This window comes from Lissotriton helveticus, chromosome 1_1 (assembly GCF_964261635.1).
Source record: "Lissotriton helveticus chromosome 1_1, aLisHel1.1, whole genome shotgun sequence".
Taxonomy (NCBI): Eukaryota; Metazoa; Chordata; class Amphibia; order Caudata; family Salamandridae; genus Lissotriton; species Lissotriton helveticus.
The window spans coordinates 853,185,003-853,204,266 of NC_136057.1; the positions used below are offsets into that span (position 1 = coordinate 853,185,003).

General features: G+C 49.9%; 1 protein-coding gene across 2 annotated transcripts in view; it reads right to left on the reverse strand.

Annotated features, from left to right (window-relative positions):
- Window positions 1-19,264, reverse strand: part of UTP20 (UTP20 small subunit processome component) — a 1,109,880-nt gene that overhangs the window by 947,672 nt on the left and 142,944 nt on the right. The window lies entirely within an intron of this gene.

Genomic DNA, 19,264 nt, shown 5'->3' on the forward strand with positions numbered 1-19,264 from the left:
AAGATCTTGGCCAGGAATGGTAGCAGGGAGATCAGTGTGTAGCTGGCATGCATTGAAGAGTTCGCTGAGAGTTTCTTCAGTAATGGAAGGACAGCTGTGAGTTTCAAAGCATACAGGAATGTTGTGGAAAAGGTTGGAGGCATTTAGAATGGCTGCAAGCATGGTACTTATGGTTTACAGGCCTCTGGTGTTGGTGTGGTGAGGGAAGGGTTCTGATGGGGCCCATGAGTGGAGGACTTCATAATGGCAGTGGTTTTTACTGCTGGGGTGATGATGGGGCACGTGGTTAGATTTCTTTCTTTGGAACATATCAGGAGGCGTTTGGAAAGGTCTGTTGCATCCTATTGTGAGTTGAAGTTGCTGTAAATGGTTGTGATTTTGTTACTGAAGAATTGAGGTTATTATAGAGGTATTGCATGAGGGTAATCGAGTTGGAGGCAGCTGGTGAGATGAAATCCTTTACAATGGCAAAGATGTATTTGCTTCTGTTAGTGTTGGAATCAATGTGGTTTGCCAGAGCGGTGCGTTTGGTGGTCCGGTTCATTTGATGGAAACATCTCGTGGTGGATTTAAAAGTGCTCGTCTGCATTGTTCTTCCTCATTATCCACAGGCAACACAGGATAAAGGCAACAATAGCAAATTCTCAGACAAGTAAATTGAGAAGTGAGAAAGGAGCAGCTCACAAGCATACACTGGATACAGCAGCCATGTTTGGAAACCTATATAATCTACCCAGGTATGACAACAACGGCGAATGCTATTTTGAGCCTATCCAGAAGCCACCTGACACACACTGCATATAGGCAGCCAGAGTAGAGGATGTGAAGAGTCCACCCAGGAGTGATCGAGGGCCCACTGACAGCCATGACAAATGATCTATACAGTCCATCCAGGAGCAAGAAGCGAGCAATCCACTGGCAAGCACTGGATAATGACACGCATGGAGAATGATTTAAAGAGTCTAGAAGCAAAAGAGGGTGAACCTGCAGCATGCCCAAAAGAAAAAGCACAGCATCTGTAATTGCTCTCTGGAGAGTAGAGGGAAGAGACAGAGCAGGAATCCACTTGCATGATCTGATATAGACAGACATAGCCCGGGGTCACTATAAAATGACAGGCTCACAAAATGCAACTGCACAGAAAGTAGGAAAAGTTTACAAGTCATAAATCAACAAGCATTTACAATGCAATGGTCTCGGCATTATTAAAGGTAGAGCTATTGGCATTGCTCATGACATTTCTTTTTGGGTTTTTTAAAAATCATAAATAAATGGCATTGTCATTTATATTGCCAATAGCTTAATCGCTTGCATATGTGAGACCTATTGCATTAGCACCGACACACAGAGTAAGTAGTAGAGTAGTAGAGTGAGTAGTTGATAGTGAGTAGGAGAGAGTTATTAGTAAAGAGTATTAGAGAGCGAGTAGTAAAAAGTGAAAGAGTGAGTATTAAATAGTGAGAGAGTGAGTAGTAAAGAGTCCTAGAGCCACACACATTTACATGCACAGCCACACCCTTACATATACAAAGTGTATTTTTAGTTTCAGTAGTAAAGAGTGAGTAGTATAGAGCAACTAAATTGTCATTTACAATGGCAATAGGTGAGCATTATAGAGTAGTAGAGACTGTTAGCGGACACAGAGACACACACACACACACACACACACACACAGACAGAGCCACACACACACACAGACAGAGCCACACACACACACAGACAGAGCCACACACACACACACAGACAGAGCCACACATACACACAGACAGAGCCACACACACACACAGACAGAGCCACACACACACACAGACAGAGCCACACACAGAGCCACACACACACAGACAGAGCCACACACACACACAGCCACACACACACACACACACACAGACAGAGCCACACACACACACACACACACAGACAGAGCCATACACACACACACAGAGCCACACACACACAGACAGAGCCACACACACAGACAGAGCCAATCTCACACAGACAGAGCCACACACACAGACAGAGCTACAGATTGTACGTTAAATATCCAACCAACAAATTACGCCAACGTTTCGAACCCAGTTGTTATTTGCAAGCAGGGTCTTTATCAGTACAATAGGATAGTATTACCCTCAAGGCACATAATTACTGCAGTCAGAAAAATGATCATGTAAATCAATAGGTATCCGTTGGCGGTGCAAAGAAATCCTACCAATCCATTACTTGTATCAGCGCTATCGCATTAGAACAAGTGGTAGATTTAAATTCGAAGCACTTCCAGAAATAATTTGAAATTGTAATGCAACATCATCAGTGCACAGTACATAATTCACAGAGTTACTGAATTACACCACATTTAATGAGTGCACTCACTCAAGGAGCACAGCAAATCCATTGTGTTACGAAAACGTTTCGAAATATTTTACTGCAAGTGCTGGTAGATTTGGCTGTGCACATTTAAAAATGCCATTGCGTGATGTTTTCAAAACAAAAAGATCTGCAGTTATCTAAACTGGTCTTACCCCTTTGCCACCTGTTTCAGGCATGTCTTTAGCTAATCAGAGCATAACGCAATGCCATTGGGCAATGAAAGCACTCCATTCCCATTGGTTGGAAGGAAGGCCACCAGTCTCACAGCAGGTTGTGACTCGAAAAGAGACTATCCACACCGGCCACCATGCGCAGGAGTGGGTTCGGGTGAGGAGGGTGGTTGCCAGACCACGATGGAGAGAGTTAGTTCAAGTTGGCTGGGGAAAGTGGAAGGACCGGAGAGGGGTTTGAGTGTGTAAGGAGGGTAATGGCCCATTCAAGCTGGGTGAATGAGGACAGCAAGTTCAAACAGGCGGGGGTGGCAGTGCTAAATATTCACCAGTAACTGGAGAACGCCAGAGTAGCTAACAGGGCAGAAGAATGGAAAAAAAAAACAAGCACAAGCAACGAGGGGGCAGGACAGCAAGTACAAGCAATGAGGGGGGGCAGGAGAGCAAGCACAAGCATCGAGGGGGGGGCAGGACAGCAAGCACAAGCAATGAGGGGGCAGGACAGCAAGCACAAGCAACGAGAGGGCAGGACAGCAAGCACAAGCTACGAGGGGGCAAGGCAGCAAGCACAAGCAACGAGGGGGCAAGACAGCAAGCACAAGCAACAGCAAGCACAAGCAACGAGGGGGCAGGAGAGCAAGCACAAGCAACGAGGGGGCAGGACAGCAAGCACAAGCAACGAGGGGGCAAGACAGCAAGCACAAGCAACGAGGGGGCAAGACAGCAAGCACAAGAAACGAGGGGGACAGGAGAGAAAGCACGAGCAACGAGGGGGGGCAGGACAGCAAGCACAAGCAACGAGGGGGGGCAGGACAGCAAGCACAAGCAACGAGGGGACAGGACAGCAAGCACAAGCAACGAGGGGACAGGACAGCAAGCACAAGCAACGAGGGGGCAGGACAGCAAGCACAAGCAACGAGGGGGCAGGACAGCAAGCACAAGCAACGAGGGGGGGGCAGGACAGCAAGCACACCGAACGAGGGGGCAGGACAGCAAGCACTCACCGGAGGACTCAGCAGCTTCTCGACTTCTTGCGATGCATATTCCTCTAATCCAGCAGAGCTGCAATTGTGTTAAACCCTTTTTTGGTCCTGCTTCGCCGCATCAACCAGAACCAATGACCCAGCCCCGTTTGCCAGAGGGCCCGGTCCACCCGGTTTCAAGATGGCAGCCACCCACCATACGGTGTATCAAAAGGACACGAGGCGGCTGCATCTGGAGCCACGCGTGGATTCCAGAATCGTGTGTGCCTGCCCCTCGGTTAGCTCCCAAAACAAAGTGATACGCTTCTCAGCGGATAGGGTGGCATTCAGCTGCGATGTATTTCTGTATTCAGGGCGAGCTGTGACCACGCACCTAAGAGCTACACCAATGTTCATTGCTCAACATAAACAGTGTTAGTTTATTTTTCCCTGGGGCTCTAACAGCTCTGCGCAGTACTCATCCTCACCGTCCTGTAGGTCGCGCCGCGGAAGCCCAGGAGCACTGTCGCATGAGAAGGAGTGTCTCCGGCTGGTTTGGAAGAAGGGTGTTACTATGTCCCGAGTACGTGTGTTCCAGAAAGCGGGACGGAGGAGGGCTGTGGGCAGAGGGAAGGCGACTTGATCGAACGTGCGGCTCCTCCGCTCCCGTCGGCGACCCAGTAAAACACCTGTGTTCTGCTGTCTACAGCAGGTAGACTTGTGGAATTTTAGTTCGTGAACTGAAAATCATCTGCGCCATCTTGCCCATTCCTCAGACTCACGTATGAACATACACGACAGCCATTTTAGGTACCATGGTCTCCCTGTTCACGATCGCTCGTCAGCGCACTTCCCTGACCCTGCAAGCATCCCCCATGCACCCTGGCTGCCCCCGCTCTCACATGCACAAGTCATGAACCCTCCCCTTCCGCATGACTGTCTCTGGGAATCACACCCCGCGCCTGACCAACGCCTCCTTTCCTTCCATGAATACCCCTCTTTTGATAAACCCTTCCTCTACGCTCGATTGTCCACACCGATCCTTCCTTTCATGAATATCTCTCCTTTGATGACCCCTTCCTCGGAGCCCGATTGTCTGCACGGACCGCTGGTCATCCCTTAGCCTGAGGATAGTTTATTGCCCACTACTGTATGCACTCGCCCCTCTTCAAAGGAGCTACTATTGATCATGACCTCCCCACCCCCTGAGATTCGATCAGGCGCACACATTCCAAAGGAATCGGCGGAACACTCAGCTGCGTGATAGCCCTCTCCTATTGTATGGGGGGTGAGGACCTCTACTGTAGCCACGTGTTGGAATGAGCCGGAACTGGGGGGTACCGGGGATGTCTTTTTTTCATTACTTCACAATGTCTTTATTGTAATAAAGAGAGGTCACATGTCGTAAACCAGTGTATAAAAGGCCAGGCCTCAGAGAGGCTGTTAGAGAGCACCTCGAGACGATACCTTGTTGTCCGATCTGATGTGTTCTGCTCCGTCGGAATAAAACTTGTTTCCTGTCTTCCTGTCTCCAGCGCCTGCCTCTTTATTTGATAAACTTCGTATGGTATTAGAGGCGTTTAACGCCGGGCAAAATTACTTCAGAAACCTCGACTAAATTGCCTGACCATTTTTCTGATATTCCTCAATTGGGACCCATCAGCGACACGTGGATCCAGTGGGAGAGGTCCAGACGACAGAGTGAACGACTGCAACGATCGGGAGAGCTCCTGTCCGATAGACCCTCGTCTGACAGCCGATCATCCGAACTTCACTGGTTCCGAGCAGACCTCTCCCGAGTGATCTACGGTCCTGACTGGGAACCATCAGGAGTGCCGCGGTAGCAACAGAGAGTAGAGGACGATCGGGCGCTGGAAGCGGAAGACGAGAAACTGTCCATGCGGTCCGGGTAAGGTCGTGACACACGACGAATTGCGAATTGATTAATTGTTTGATTGATTGAAATACTAGTATTTGCTTTGTCGCTCTTTGAGATATTCGCTGCCTGCAAACGGGGAGGAATAGGAATATTCTATCTCCCTTTGCGGATAGTGAAGGGTAGGTAACGCGGACTTTTGTCTCCCATTGTAATCTGCCGTACCTATTTTTCTCCCCACTGATTGATTGACCGAACATAGATTGTTTGGAGTATAGTTCTTTTGAGGTTCTCTGCTTGCAAATAACGTAGAATAGCAATATTCTGTCTAGTCTTTGCAAATAGTGAAAGATAGGTAGTGCGGACCTTTGTCCCCCGTTGTAATCTGTCATGCCTGTCTTCTCCCCACTGATTGGTAGTTGGTACAACCCGGACCGCTTATTAGAGATGAACCATCCAGCTCCATTGGAAGGCACCCCTAATAAGGACATGTTCACTAAGCAAGGACTAGTCGCTATAGCTTATAGTAAGTTATGGCATAAATATACAAAAAAGGACCCCGAAAGTCAGTGGCCACTGATAGGTTCCTTTGATGATCATAAAATAAAAACGTTAGAAGCAGCTGTTAGAACAAATAAGGCAACGCCCACCATGCTCGAGAGAAGAAGCAAAAATAGGGAAAGAGTTACGAAAGGCAGCCCACCTGGCCGCTAAGGAACTAGATGAAGAAATAAGAAGGAGAGAGGAAGTTAGACAAACGCAAGAATCAGGGTCGGCAGGCCAATGCCCTGTCAGGACCCCCTCTACGCTCTACCCGGAGATGCCCTCTAAACAACGGGCAAACGACGAGTTACTGCTAGGTCCTCCGATTATCTACATGCCCCCTGCCAACCTCTAGCACAGCACCTACCAGTTCTGAGTGCGGGCGAGGGTGACCCTAGCGCTAGTGCCCCGGCTCTTACGGCCTTCGCACCGGCCACATTGGGAACAACATCAGATGAACTTGAGACTAGCAAGCAGCCAACAGCCAGACCAAATAGGTTGAGCAAAGACGAGCGGGATGGGATTGACAAGATAGCAAAGACACTGGTAGAACGGAAGGAGAGCGAAGAATATACGATGGATATGCACAATTCACATGCCGGTAGCCACAGACGGCATTTCATTTTACGGTTCAGCTACCACACCCTGAACGCATATGAGGATAGGTATCAAAATAAGGGTCCTGCTAAGCTGACGGCTCTATATAGAAAGGTCGATGTTGGAGATGGGACTGAGCGCGATGTGACGGACCTCTTCATGCAAACGCTTGAAATCTTCCGCCACCTCACGGAACAGAAACCAGAGGTCAAGATCACAGTCCCTGAAACGACTGAGTCCCCATTAGAAGTAGCCAACACTATGATGCCTATCAGAGAAGCCGCCCCCTACTGGGTTCCCCCAAGAGGTCAGGGAACAAACGACGATATCAACCACGCAGATGCAAAAGGGAGGGTTGTGTACAATTGGGTTTACCAACCATGGGATCGACAAGATATTTTAACCTTTAGGCAAACCCTGCCTGATTTAAGGAAGAACCCGACAGCATTTTACACTGAATTAGGCACAGCCTTGGGCTCAACGATAATGACTCTAGCAGACATTGATTTGTTTTTCGGGTTATGTCTGCCGGCTGACGTGTGGAAGCAAATCCGGAAAGCCGATCACACAGATCTGTTCGGACATACCTGGAATCAACTCAGTGAGCTAGATAGACGACGAGAGCCCGGAAGGAGACCGATAAAAGACATACTGGAACTTCCGGACAAAATAGTCCAGAAGCTAAAAACCTTGATCCCAGAGAAAAAGGTAGATTGGTCAATAGTCACAGCTTGCCGTCAGAAACCCCAGGAAGACGTATCAGAATACTTCTCCCGATTTGAAACGGTGTTCTCCGACTACAGTGGCCAAGACATGACCACCGCAACCGGACAACACCTATTTGTGCAAAACTACGTAAAGGGTCTGTCACAAGAGGTTTCCCAAAAGTTACAAACGAGCGAGAGTAGTTGGGGGGCCTCCAAACCCGCCGCTATCCTCCAAATGGCTCAGTACTACGAACACCAAAAGAATGAGAATGATAGGGCAACCGAGAGAAAGAAGAAAGATTTGAAAGAAAGGGTGATGATAGCCCAGATACAAGGGGTGGCAGTCGGGAAAGAACTACACAGGGGGAGCTACCAATCAATCGTCCCTAGAAATCCACCCCCAAAGGACCGCACACCCACTCCCTACTCTGGACATAGAAGATAATCAGTGTGCATTTTGCAAAGGATTCGGGCATTGGAAGTCTCAATGTCCGGTTCTTCTGGAACTAATTAAAAATAAAGAAACAAGGGACATGACGAATGGCCCCAGGACTAGAGGGCAGGGGCGGGGGTACACAAAGACACCAACAGCGACAGACCAGGAAGATCGAACACATTTGACCGTCCCCGACTGAACCAGTACCAACTATCTGACAGTGAGAACACTCCCGACTTCGCATAGGACTGCCAGGGGCAAGGGAGGGATCCAGTCGAGCTCTGTGTTGACCAGCAAGGTCCTTACGTCACCGCTAAGGTCCTGGGTACAAAGTCTCCATTCTTGGTAGACACTGGAGCGACACGTAGTGTATTATCAAAGCAACTGATTCCAAGGGCACCCTTGTCTGGCTCACACATTACATAGATAGGTTTCGATGGAACGCCCTCCACTAATCCCCTGTCTGTACCCATCTCCTTTGACCTAGGAAACAACCCCACTGACACAACATTTCTGCTCTCCTCCAACTCCCCTGACGCCATTATGGGTATTGATTTACTAAAACATTTCCGAGCTACTATTAGGTGTTCCCCAGATGGAGTCCGAGTCATCCTGTACGACAACCCGAGCATGTCCAGATCCCGCCCTGCACGACATATGTACTCTATAACTGATGCTGACCTATCCTTGCTCGACACCCTACCCCTGTACCTATGGGCCAGAAACGACTCGGATGTAGGACGAATGATGATCGACCCTGTGCACATAACTGTTCGACCAGACGCAATACTCCCGAAACTCCCACAGTACCGGATATCGCCCGAAGGCGAGAAGGCATTGGTAGCGATTATTCAGTCCCTGGTAGATGCAGGAGTGATAGAGGAAGTGGTTAGTAATGTCTGCAACAGCCCTATCCTACCCATTGTTAAGAAGCAAGGTGAGGGAGATGAGAAAGCGTACCGCTTCATCATCGACCTGCGAGAAGTCAACAAAGTGGTGGTGCCACAGTACCCCGTAGTCTCAGACATCACCACCATTCTGACCCTCATCCCGTCCACTGCCACCACCTTCACCGTTATTGATCTCAAGAATGCATTTTTCTCTATCCCCATCCATCCAGACAGCCGTTATCTCTTCGGCTTCACCTTAAAAAACCGTTCGTACCGATTTTGTGGAGCTCCCCAGGGCTACACTGAAAGTCCCAGCATTTACAGCCAGGCCCTCAAAAGACAGCTGGACGCCGTCCAGCTACCAGATGGAGTGGTGTTGATCCAATATGTCGATGATATCCTTTTGGCGGCCGACACCACTCCACTTGCAATCACGGCCACTATCCAACTCTTGCACTTTCTTGCGGAGAATGGCCACAAAGTCTCCAAAAAGAAACTGCAGTTCTGCCAGCCTCAAGTGACATACCTAGGCCATCTCCTGTCCAAAGAAGGGAGGAAACTTACGCCCGACCGAATCCAAACCATCCTAGACACCCCCATCCCAAAAACACAGAAGCAAGTCCGTTCATTGGTGGGCCTTACCTCTTTTTGCCGACAATGGTTACCAAATTTCAGTCTCATTATAAAACCCCTACTTTCCCTGTTGGCCAAAGATGTTCCCTTCCCACTCCCTTGGACCCCCGAATGCCAAGCGTCCTTTAAGGAGTTGCGGGATGCCCTTTGCTCGGCACCCGTCCTAGGAACACCAGATTACTCCAAGCCCTTCTCCCTCTTCACTCACGAAAGGGAGGGATGCGCAGTGTCTGTTCTAACTCAGCCCATCGGCTCCAAACAACGCCCTTGTGCCTACTTCTCTGCCACCCTTGACCCAGTCGCCAGAGCTTTACCTGCCTGCCTTCGAGCAGTAGCCGCCGCTGCTGTCTCTATCCGTCAGAGTGAGGGAATTGTACTTTCGAACTCTCTCACGGTTTTAGTACCCCACGCAGTTGACACCGTTTTGAACCAGACCAAAACTCAACACCTGACTAGTGCACGACTGACGGGGTACGAATTGACTCTACTTGCACCCCACATCACTCTGAAGAGATGCACGACTTTGAATCCTGCTACACTGTTGCCCTTGCCTGAACATGACCCCGATGTGCCCCCTATACACGACTGTGTGACCCTCACGGACGAACAGACCAGGAGTAGAATTGACCTCCGAGACATTGCTTTTACAGACCCTGATGGAGAACTATGGGTAGACGGCTCTTGTATCAAACTCCCAGACGGCACCACTTCAGCTGCCTATGCGGTGAAGACAGCCCGAACAGTAGTTGAAACAGCCCGCATCACGCAACGATCCGCACAGGCGGCAGAGCTAATTGCCCTCACACGAGCATGTATCATAGCAGCAGGAACCACGGCGAACATTTACACGGACAGCCAGTATGCCTTCGGGGTGGTTCATCATTTTGGGCTCTTGTGGAGGGAAAGGGGATTCCTGACGTCCCACGGCACGCCCATCCTTCACGGAGATCTAGTCTCCGCCCTGATTGAAGCAGTTCTCCTCCCCAAACTATTAGCAGTGATCAAATGCCAGGCACACAAGAAGGTGACGGACTTAGTTGGACAGGGAAACGCACTGGCCGACATCACTGCCCGAACCACAGCTGAGAATAGGACGACGACACGCATGTATGTGACCAGGTCACAAGCAGAAAAATGGACTGACGCTAGGGAAGCGATTAGGGACATCCAGTCGGCCAGCACACCTCACGAACTGACTGAGTGGGCACGGGTGGGTCTAAAGGACGATGAAGGCTGCTGGCGGACCAAAGACACAAACAAATGGTTGCTGCCTGACTCATACTTGATTCCCATACTGACTATGGCACACTCCCCTGCACACATAGGTTCTGCCCCCATGATTGAACTCATTTCCAAAGTCTGGCACAACAACAAAATCCCCGACTCAGCCAAACGCCTGGTCCAGCAGTGCCTTATCTGCCTACAACACAACCCCGGGAAAGGAACTGTGGTACCCCGGGGAGGGTTTGGGATCCCCGACCACCCCTTTGAGGTCCTCCAGATGGATTACATCCAGCTGGAGAGATGCCAAGGCTTGAAGTACGGATTAGTCATTGTATGCGCCTTCAGCAAATGGGTGGAAGCCTATCCAACCCGTGATAACACTGCCATGACTACTGCCAAAGTACTACTGAAAGAGTTTTTCCCTCGCTACGGCCTTTGTCGAATTTTATGGAGCGACAATGGCCCCCACTTCATAGCTGAAGTTATCCAACTAATCTTGAAGGGGCTGGGGGTAAAGCAGAGGTTTCATGCGGTCTTCCACCCCCAATCCGCTGGCCTAGTTGAGCGACACAATGCTACACTGAAACTGAAACTGTCAAAAATAGTGGCCACCACAGGACTTAAGTGGCCAGATGCCCTCCCACTGGCATTGCTATCGATGCGCTCCACTCCCACTAAGCACCACTTGACCCCCTACGAGGTTGTGTTTGGGCGACCAATGAACCTCTGGACTGCCCCCAAACCGACCTCCATTCACGACGTCCCCGACGTCCTGCTGTCAGATTATTTATTCAAATTAACTAAAACGTTGTCTGTCATTCATCAACAGGTGCAGCAGGCCATCCCCGATGCTTCCAGGGGTCCCGGTCACGATATCCAACCGGGAGATTATGTTTTAGTCCGGAATTTTCAACGGGCAAAGAGTCTGGAACCCCGGTGGACGGGCCCCTGGCAAGTACTGATCACCACTCGGACGGCCCTTCGAGTAGAGGGGAAAAGGCACTGGCTGCACGCACACCACTGCAAGAAGGTCTCCTCGACCCTGGCCACGACAGAAAACGTCGACACCCAAGAAGAGCTCCTGAACAAAGACCGGCCATCACTGAACCGCTATCCTGATACCGAGGCACTTGAACTTGCAAAATTCTCTGATCCCACTGTGCCATCCCGGGAAGGGTATTTCCTGCGTCAAAAAGGAGGGAGCTTCGGCTAAGTAGACCACGGACTAAGTTAAAATCTCAGAACGGTGGCCTAAAACAACCAAGGGTTACCCGGAGAGAAGCTAAACAAAGTCTGTGGTTCTGCCCATTACCGAGCACCTTGAAGATGATGGAAGCGCCAGATAAGAAGATGATGGAAGCGCCAGATAAGAAGATGATGGAAGCAACCGGAAATACCCACTACAGGAACCCAAAGGCTGACAATTTGCACAAATCAAAGACAATCGCCTTCTTCATTGTCTTCCTCCTTTGCCTCCTCCTCATGACTTCCTTCTGGATCTTGGAGGAAAGCACACCGCTCATCAGATATTGCCGACCACTGCACAGCCAACCACCATGAAAGAGCACCACCTGATCTCCCTTTCGCCTCAGCTCCGAGAAAGGCGTAAGGAGTTCTGGAACAATTCCTTCGTGCAACTATTGCACCAGCACAACCTTGCTGCAAATGCCACGAACTGCTGGATCTGCGGGTTGCTCCCGCATGCCACTGGACACTCCATCCCCTTCATCCCTTCTCCTTTCTCAGTTCACGGCTCCTGCCTCGCCTGGTTGATCCTCTTGCAGGAAAGCCACAAGGACAACGCCGCTTCTGGTCAAACAGTGTCACACTTCTACTATGGGTTCTGGCTGAACAAAACAGGAAGGACGTCTGCCCCCTTTTGTCCTGTGACCTCAGGTTCCGCCTTCCATATGAACAACCCTGCCAAAGAACGAGTTAAAATGCAAGTGCTCCACAATCCAGCTAGACCCACCTTCTCCTACCTGCGGAAGCGAACGGCTGCCACTCTGACTGTGGCCCTGTCTGTCATCAATGTCACAGGTCTCGTGTGCCTCGAAGGCCAGGGAACGCAGCTGGTGGGTCACAGTTCCTGCCACATCACCAGAACATTGGTCTCAGTTGATCCCCCCCTCCTTTGTTGCTTCTCCGAATATGTACTTTGTTTGTGGCACCAAAGCTTACACTTGGCTCCCGAAAGGTTGGAGGGGTACGTGCTACATCGCCTTCATTCTTCCCCCCACGTATGTGGCCCCAGCCTACCATCACCGGCAAAAGCGCGCCGGAGACATTGGATAAGCCGACTCCACCGGAGCACAGTTCCTGGATGCGGTGAAGGGACTTGTTCCTCTGTGGGGCCCAATGGCAAATAGCCGCGCTATCCGACACCTGACTCAGGCAGTAGAAACAACCATTAACATCACGGCTGGCATCCTCGCTAACAACACGGCTGAGCTTCAGGCAGTCCGCCTGGTGGCTCTTCAAAACCGCCTTGTTCTAGATGTGGTTCTGGCCGACCGTGGAGGAGCATGCCGCATCATCGGCTCCAGCTGTTGCACCTACGTGCCGGATAACTCGCCTTCAGTCTACAAAGCAATCGAACACCTCCACAGACTATCCTCAGAGGTGCACCAGGAGCAAGAAGGATGGTCGCTTGGAAGCTGGTTTTGGGACACTTTGAAGGACTGGGGATGGAGGTTGTTTACATTTATACTGATACCAGTCGTGGTACTGTGTGGGTGTTGCTTAGGTATTCAATGTTTGCCACCTTTGTGTTCACTCATTTCTAACTCTATGTGCCCTAAGACTTTGGACTTTAGAACTGAGCACATGAGTCCCCTCTATGAGATAGAAATACGTGGTCTTATGGGGATAGATCCGAATTGACAAGCTGGCGAGACATGTTAAAAGGGAGGACTGTGGAATTTTAGTTCGTGAACTGAACATCATCTGCTCCATCTTGCCCATTCCTCAGACTCACGTATGAACATACATGACAGCCATTTTAGGTACCATGGTCTCCCTGTTCACGATCGCTCGTCAGCGCACTTCCCTGACCCTGCAAGCATCCCCCATGCACCCTGGCTGCCCCCACTCTCACATGCACAAGTCATGAACCCTCCCCTTCCGCATGACTCTGTCTCTGGGAATCACACCCCGCGCCTGACCAACGCCTCCTTTCCTTCCATGAATACCCCTCTTTTGATAAACCCTTCCTCTACGCTCGATTGTCCACACCGATCCTTCCTTTCATGAATATCTCTCCTTTGATGACCCCTTCCTCTGAGCCCGATTGTCTGCACGGACCGCTGGTCATCCCTTAGCCTGAGGATACAGTTTATTGCCCACTACTGTATGCACTCGCCCCTCTTCAAAGGAGCTACTATTGATCATGACCTCCCCACCCCCTGAGATTCGATCAGGCGCACACATTCCAAAGGAATCGGCGGAACACTCAGCTGCGTGATAGCCCCCTCCTATTGTATGGGGGGGTGAGGACCTCTACTGTAGCCACGTGTTGGAATGAGCCGGAACTGGGGGGTACCGGGGATGTCTTTTTTTCATTACTTCACAATGTCTTTATTGTAATAAAGAGCGGTCACATGTCGTAAACCAGTGTATAAAAGGCCAGGCCTCAGAGAGGCTGTTAGAGAGCACCTCGAGACGATACCTTGTTGTCCGATCTGATGTGCTCTGCTCCGTCGGAATAAAACTTGTTTCCGGTCTTCCTGTCTCCAGCGCCTGCCTCTTTATTTGATAAACTTCGTATGGTATTAGAGGCGTTTAACGCCGGGCAAAATTACTTAAGAAACCTCGACTAAATCGCCTGACCATTTTTCTGATATTCCTCAGACTCATTGCAGTGAGTCCATACGCCGAGGACATTGCGGACACGGCCGCGGGGACGAGTGACGGTCGAGTCCCTCGCCCGTGGCAGCGGAATCAACAGCGGGGCCGGACGCTGCCCTGACGAGGTACAGCTCAGTCCGGGAGCGGCTCTGCTCCATCGCAGCCAGCAAGCAACTTAACATTTATCAGCAACGCGGCTGATAGGAAGGGGCTGGAGCCGCTTGCCGGTTGAAGTCCTGGAAACAGTGGACACCCCGTTCAGGATAGTGGACCAGCATAACCCTGAGCCAGCACTACCACAAGGTGAGAGACGCCAGCGGTATCTCGCTTTGAATTGGCCACCGGAACGGCAGACATCGGAGTTGCGGCTCAGGCAAGTGAATACGTAGGAGACCGCGATTGTGGTACTCACACAGCACCAGAAGGCGCGAGAGGGGCAGTGGTTTGTCCCCGGGAGCCCCAGACAACACAGCGCACCTAAGCCCGAGCCTACGCCGGCCTTCAGTGCGGGAGACCCGGCGGCGGCCCAACGCAACATACGGAATACAGGCAGGCCTAGCAGCGGTGTAGCCAGTACTGAGGCATTGAGGAGAGAATCCTTAGCGGTACAGCCCTGCAGCGGTAAGAAGTTTCTGAAGCGCGCCAGTGGACCGGCAGACTCGCTGACTGCCCCCCTCGCCGCGATCCAGATCGGTAAAGACAGCGGCGTTCGCCCCTGGGGGAGCGCGGTGAGGGGCGACGGCCTGCACCTGGGACACACTTAACTACGTTTTGGCCAGGGCCGACACTGACAGTGCCTGGGGGTAGCCATGGAGCGGCCTGCTTGAGGCTCACATAGGGCTGGAAGCATCGTAGCGCCCCAGAGGTGCAGTGAAGGAGGCCGGTTCTCTGCTGATCGTTACGTGCAGCACAGGAACACACCAGAAACATGCTTTCGTTCTGGGACACAGGATCCAACACCACCATCCTTCTCCGAGGCGAGGCAGAAATGCCTCGGAGAAAGCATCGTCATTTTGGGATTCGGGGGCGTGGTTTTCATTCTCTCCTCTTCCCATTGGCTGAAAGGTAAAATTCCAGCCAACGTGAAGAGGAGAGAACGAATACAAGAAAGAAGAGAAAAAACACGCCCCGATTCTGGAAAAGACGGGGCTTGAACCGAGTGACGCCCCTCTCCTCCAATGGCTGGCCTCCGTTTAGGAAGCCAGCCAATGGAGAAGAGGGCCGGGTTCAAGCCCCCTACTAAGAGACATTAATTCTCGGCTGCGGGAACACTGCTGTGCAGTGCAACGCTAGTCCGAGACCTAAAAAGGCTATGGCCTAATGCTTAACTCTTCTAGGCTACACTCAGCCCTTTACCATCAGCAATTAACACTGCCTGACAGAGTTTAGCATCTGCTTGCTAGGGAAAGTGCTCAATCCAATCCTACAGAGTTTTACCAGTTACTGTCTGCCATGGTATATGCCAAGAAGAGCAATCCAGTGGCATGCACTGGTAACAGGCAGGAACAGTAAATGTTCGGTTATAAATACTTTATGCTTAATGTTCTGTTGACGTCACCCTAGAGCATGGGTACTCACAAACTTTCTCTCAGGGGCCAAATTTACAGTGTGGTTTGTGGCCGAGGGCCGCACTGTTGGGGGCGGGGTCAGTGAACAAGGGGGGCGGGGCTAGAGCCCCAAAAAAAAACGGTGACCATGAGGTTGAACACAGGCCCCTGCAGCGGACGTCTTCGTCCACTGAGCCACCAGACCCAGCATACACACATCTCTCCCTCTCTCTCTCTCTCTCTCTCTCTCGCTCTCACTCTCACTCTCTCTCGCTCTCTCCCTTCCTCCCTCTCTTTCTCTACCACCCTCCCTCTCTTTCCCTCCCTCTCTCCCTCCCTCCCTCTCTCCATCCCTCCCTCTCTCTCTCCCTCCCTTTCTCTCTCCCTCCCTTGCTTTCTCTCTCTCCCTCCCTCTCTCTCTCCCTGTCTCTCTCTCCCTACCTCTCTCTTCCTGTCTCTCTCTCTCTCCCTGTCTCCCTCCCTCCCTCTGTCTCCCTCCCTCCCCCTCTCTGTCTCCCTCACTCTCTCTGTCTCCCTCCCTCACTCTCTCTGTCTCCCTCCCTCTCTCTGTCTCCCTCCCTCTCTCTGTCTCCCTCCCTCTCTCTGTCTCCCTCACTCTCTCTGTCTCCCTCACTCTCTCTGTCTCCCTCTCTCCCTCCCCCTCCCCTGACTCTCCCTCTCTCTCCCTTCCCTGAGTCTCCTTCTCTGTCCCTCCCCTGACTCTCCCTCTCTCTCCCTCCCTCGCCCTCCCCTGACTCTCTCTCTCTCTCTCTCCCTCCCCTCACTCTCTCCCTCCCCTGACTCTCCCTCTCTCTCCCTCCCCTGACTCTCTCCCTCCCCTGACTCTCTCCCTCCCCTGACTCTCCCTCCCCCTCCCCTGACTCTCCCTCTCTCCCTCCCCTGACTCTCCCTCTCTCCCTCCCCTGACTCTCTCCCTCCCCTGACTCTCCCTCTCTCTTTAATGTCTTGTGAGTGAGCATAGAAGCATAGAAGACAAGTCTGTTAAGGCAGATTCATGTGCATAGCATTCTTCATACAGCACCCCGTGATTATCACACATCTAAACATACTATATAACTCGATTCTCTGCTTTATCTTTCTAATCCCTGACTCACTTGATGCAATTTTGGGCGAATCCTTAGTAGCACCTTATGTGGAGACATTTTCTCATCTCTTCGCCCTGTTCGTTTAGCTTTCAAATGCTATTCAGCCCTTTCCTATTCCCGAGAAAGGTGACGATTCTTGAGTTTGCCTGTCTTTGGAGTTCTCCCAGGGACATAATCAATTCAATTACGTGGCCTGGCACAGGCAGACATTTCATTATCACATTTGAAAGGTGAGCAATGAAAGAAAAGAATGTGTAGGATGGTTAAATACGCAACTCTGACTCTCGTCTAAAAATGCCAACCCTACAGTCAGCTCAACATTTCAGAACAAAAGCGCCAACATTTGCCTTTGTGCCGCGCTAGCCCGAAACGAGCATTGAAATATTTATGGCGGCAGTGCAGAAAGATGACGCGTTTGAAGGTGGACTATTTAATTTCATACAGGAAACGGTTACTGTTTGCAAATTAAGAATACTATTAAGCGGCACTTTCAGTGTATACACCTTATTTTACCCGCTGCTTCCAGTTTCTGTATTCAGGCTGTTTCATTCAGCAGGGGCTCGCATCATTTTACCACCGGAGCACTTCACAGGTCATTGAAAGACCATTACCGTGTTAATGAGGCTTTGTTCTGTTTCACCTCTTCTGAGGCCCCTGCAGCTCCACTCTATGGCTCGAATCTCCCGGCCCCCATTGAGCAGAGCCTCTCTGAGACCGGGCTGCTGCAACCAGTGGTGTTCTCTTGATAACATTTTTTTTTTTTTTTAAATGGTACATGTCTGCAAGGTCCGCGGGCCGCCAAGGGAGGCTTTCCGGGCCGCCACCGGCCCGCACTATGAGTACCCCTGCCCTAGAGAATCAGAGGGACAACCAACATGCATCACCTGGATAGATGCAGCTATGATATATACAATGTCTACCCAGGAGTAACAGAGGAACACCCCATGTGCAGAAAATGAAATTATGCAGTCCATGGGTTGTCTACTATTCTTCAGAAAGGATATGTTCTGCATCTTCCATAGGAATTTCCAAGTCAATTGATTTTTTTTTACTTCTTGTGGGCAAAAGGGTCAGTGCAATTCAGGAAACAATGCTTATAAATCAAGAATGTGGGTTTTTGTCAAGGGCTTTTTAGTTGGTCAACTAAACAAACAAAAAATACCTATGCAGAAAAAGAAGAAAGGAGTTGAGGAAGCACTCCATACTGGCTGACAAACAAAAAAAAACATATCAGCCTAAAGGACTTTTACTAGGACAGTGGCTCTTAAAGGCGTAGCAACTACTGCATCAAGAATTTGCCTTCTGCTTATGTGTCCTTCGATCTATTTCTAGACACATGGGAGCATACAACCTGTTTTCTTCACCTCGCCCAGCTTTGTGCAATTGTCTATGCATGTTATTTCCATCATACTGTTGCCCCACCACAAATGATACCATGCAAGGTCTGATAAAGAGACCATGTCGTATGTTAGAGCAAAACAGCAATGTCCCTATTTAATTAACTTTTGCAGATTTTTAGTAGGACATCTAGGAAACGTTACTTAGTAATTCAAACCTTTGTCATGGGAAGTAATAAACAGTGAATACTGTGTGGCATCATGGAGCACTTAACAAGAGGTTAGATCTTCTTGGAATACCCTTACTTTAGTGTGCCTACATAAAGGCATTAAAAACAATTTATTTTGGTTTTATGTTAAAAAATAAAAAGGAGTTCAATTGTAATTGTAAACAACTGTAGGACATAATGAAATTGCCGATACTACAAAAAATAATCCATATTTAAAAGGAACATTTAACTGAAAAAAATGAGAATTTAACTGAAAAAACCCAAATGTGAATGGAGTGAGATCGCAGCAGTTTCCAAAAGCTGTAAATTTTATACTAAAGATTTAAGGGAGGAAACACAACTACTATCCTATCCTATGCCACATGGCAGCTGACCCGTTCATTCTATTTTCCAGTTCCTGTCTGTAGGATGTTTTACTACTCATCTGAAAATGTCCTCACCTTTTCTGAGATGTCTGCGCTGCAACAAGAAGCCGACTATGAAGCATGATCATAGCTCTAGGTTATTAGTGTGTGACTATCCATTGTTTATGACTTCACCAAACATTGCACTATCACTTACGTACAGCTAAGAGATGCATAAGAACTAAAGACAAACTACTTTAGGGAAATGAAAAAGAAGATATAGAGGAATAAAGGCACTGAGTGAGCTAAAAGACCAAGCCTTTTTACAGTTGAGGTATATAAAGAGAGCAGACTTGTTTGTAAATGCAGCATAAGCCAGTACTCCATAATATTCACAATGATGAACAAAATATATCAAAAGAAAAGAAGAAAACTTTCCTAACACAGTGAGT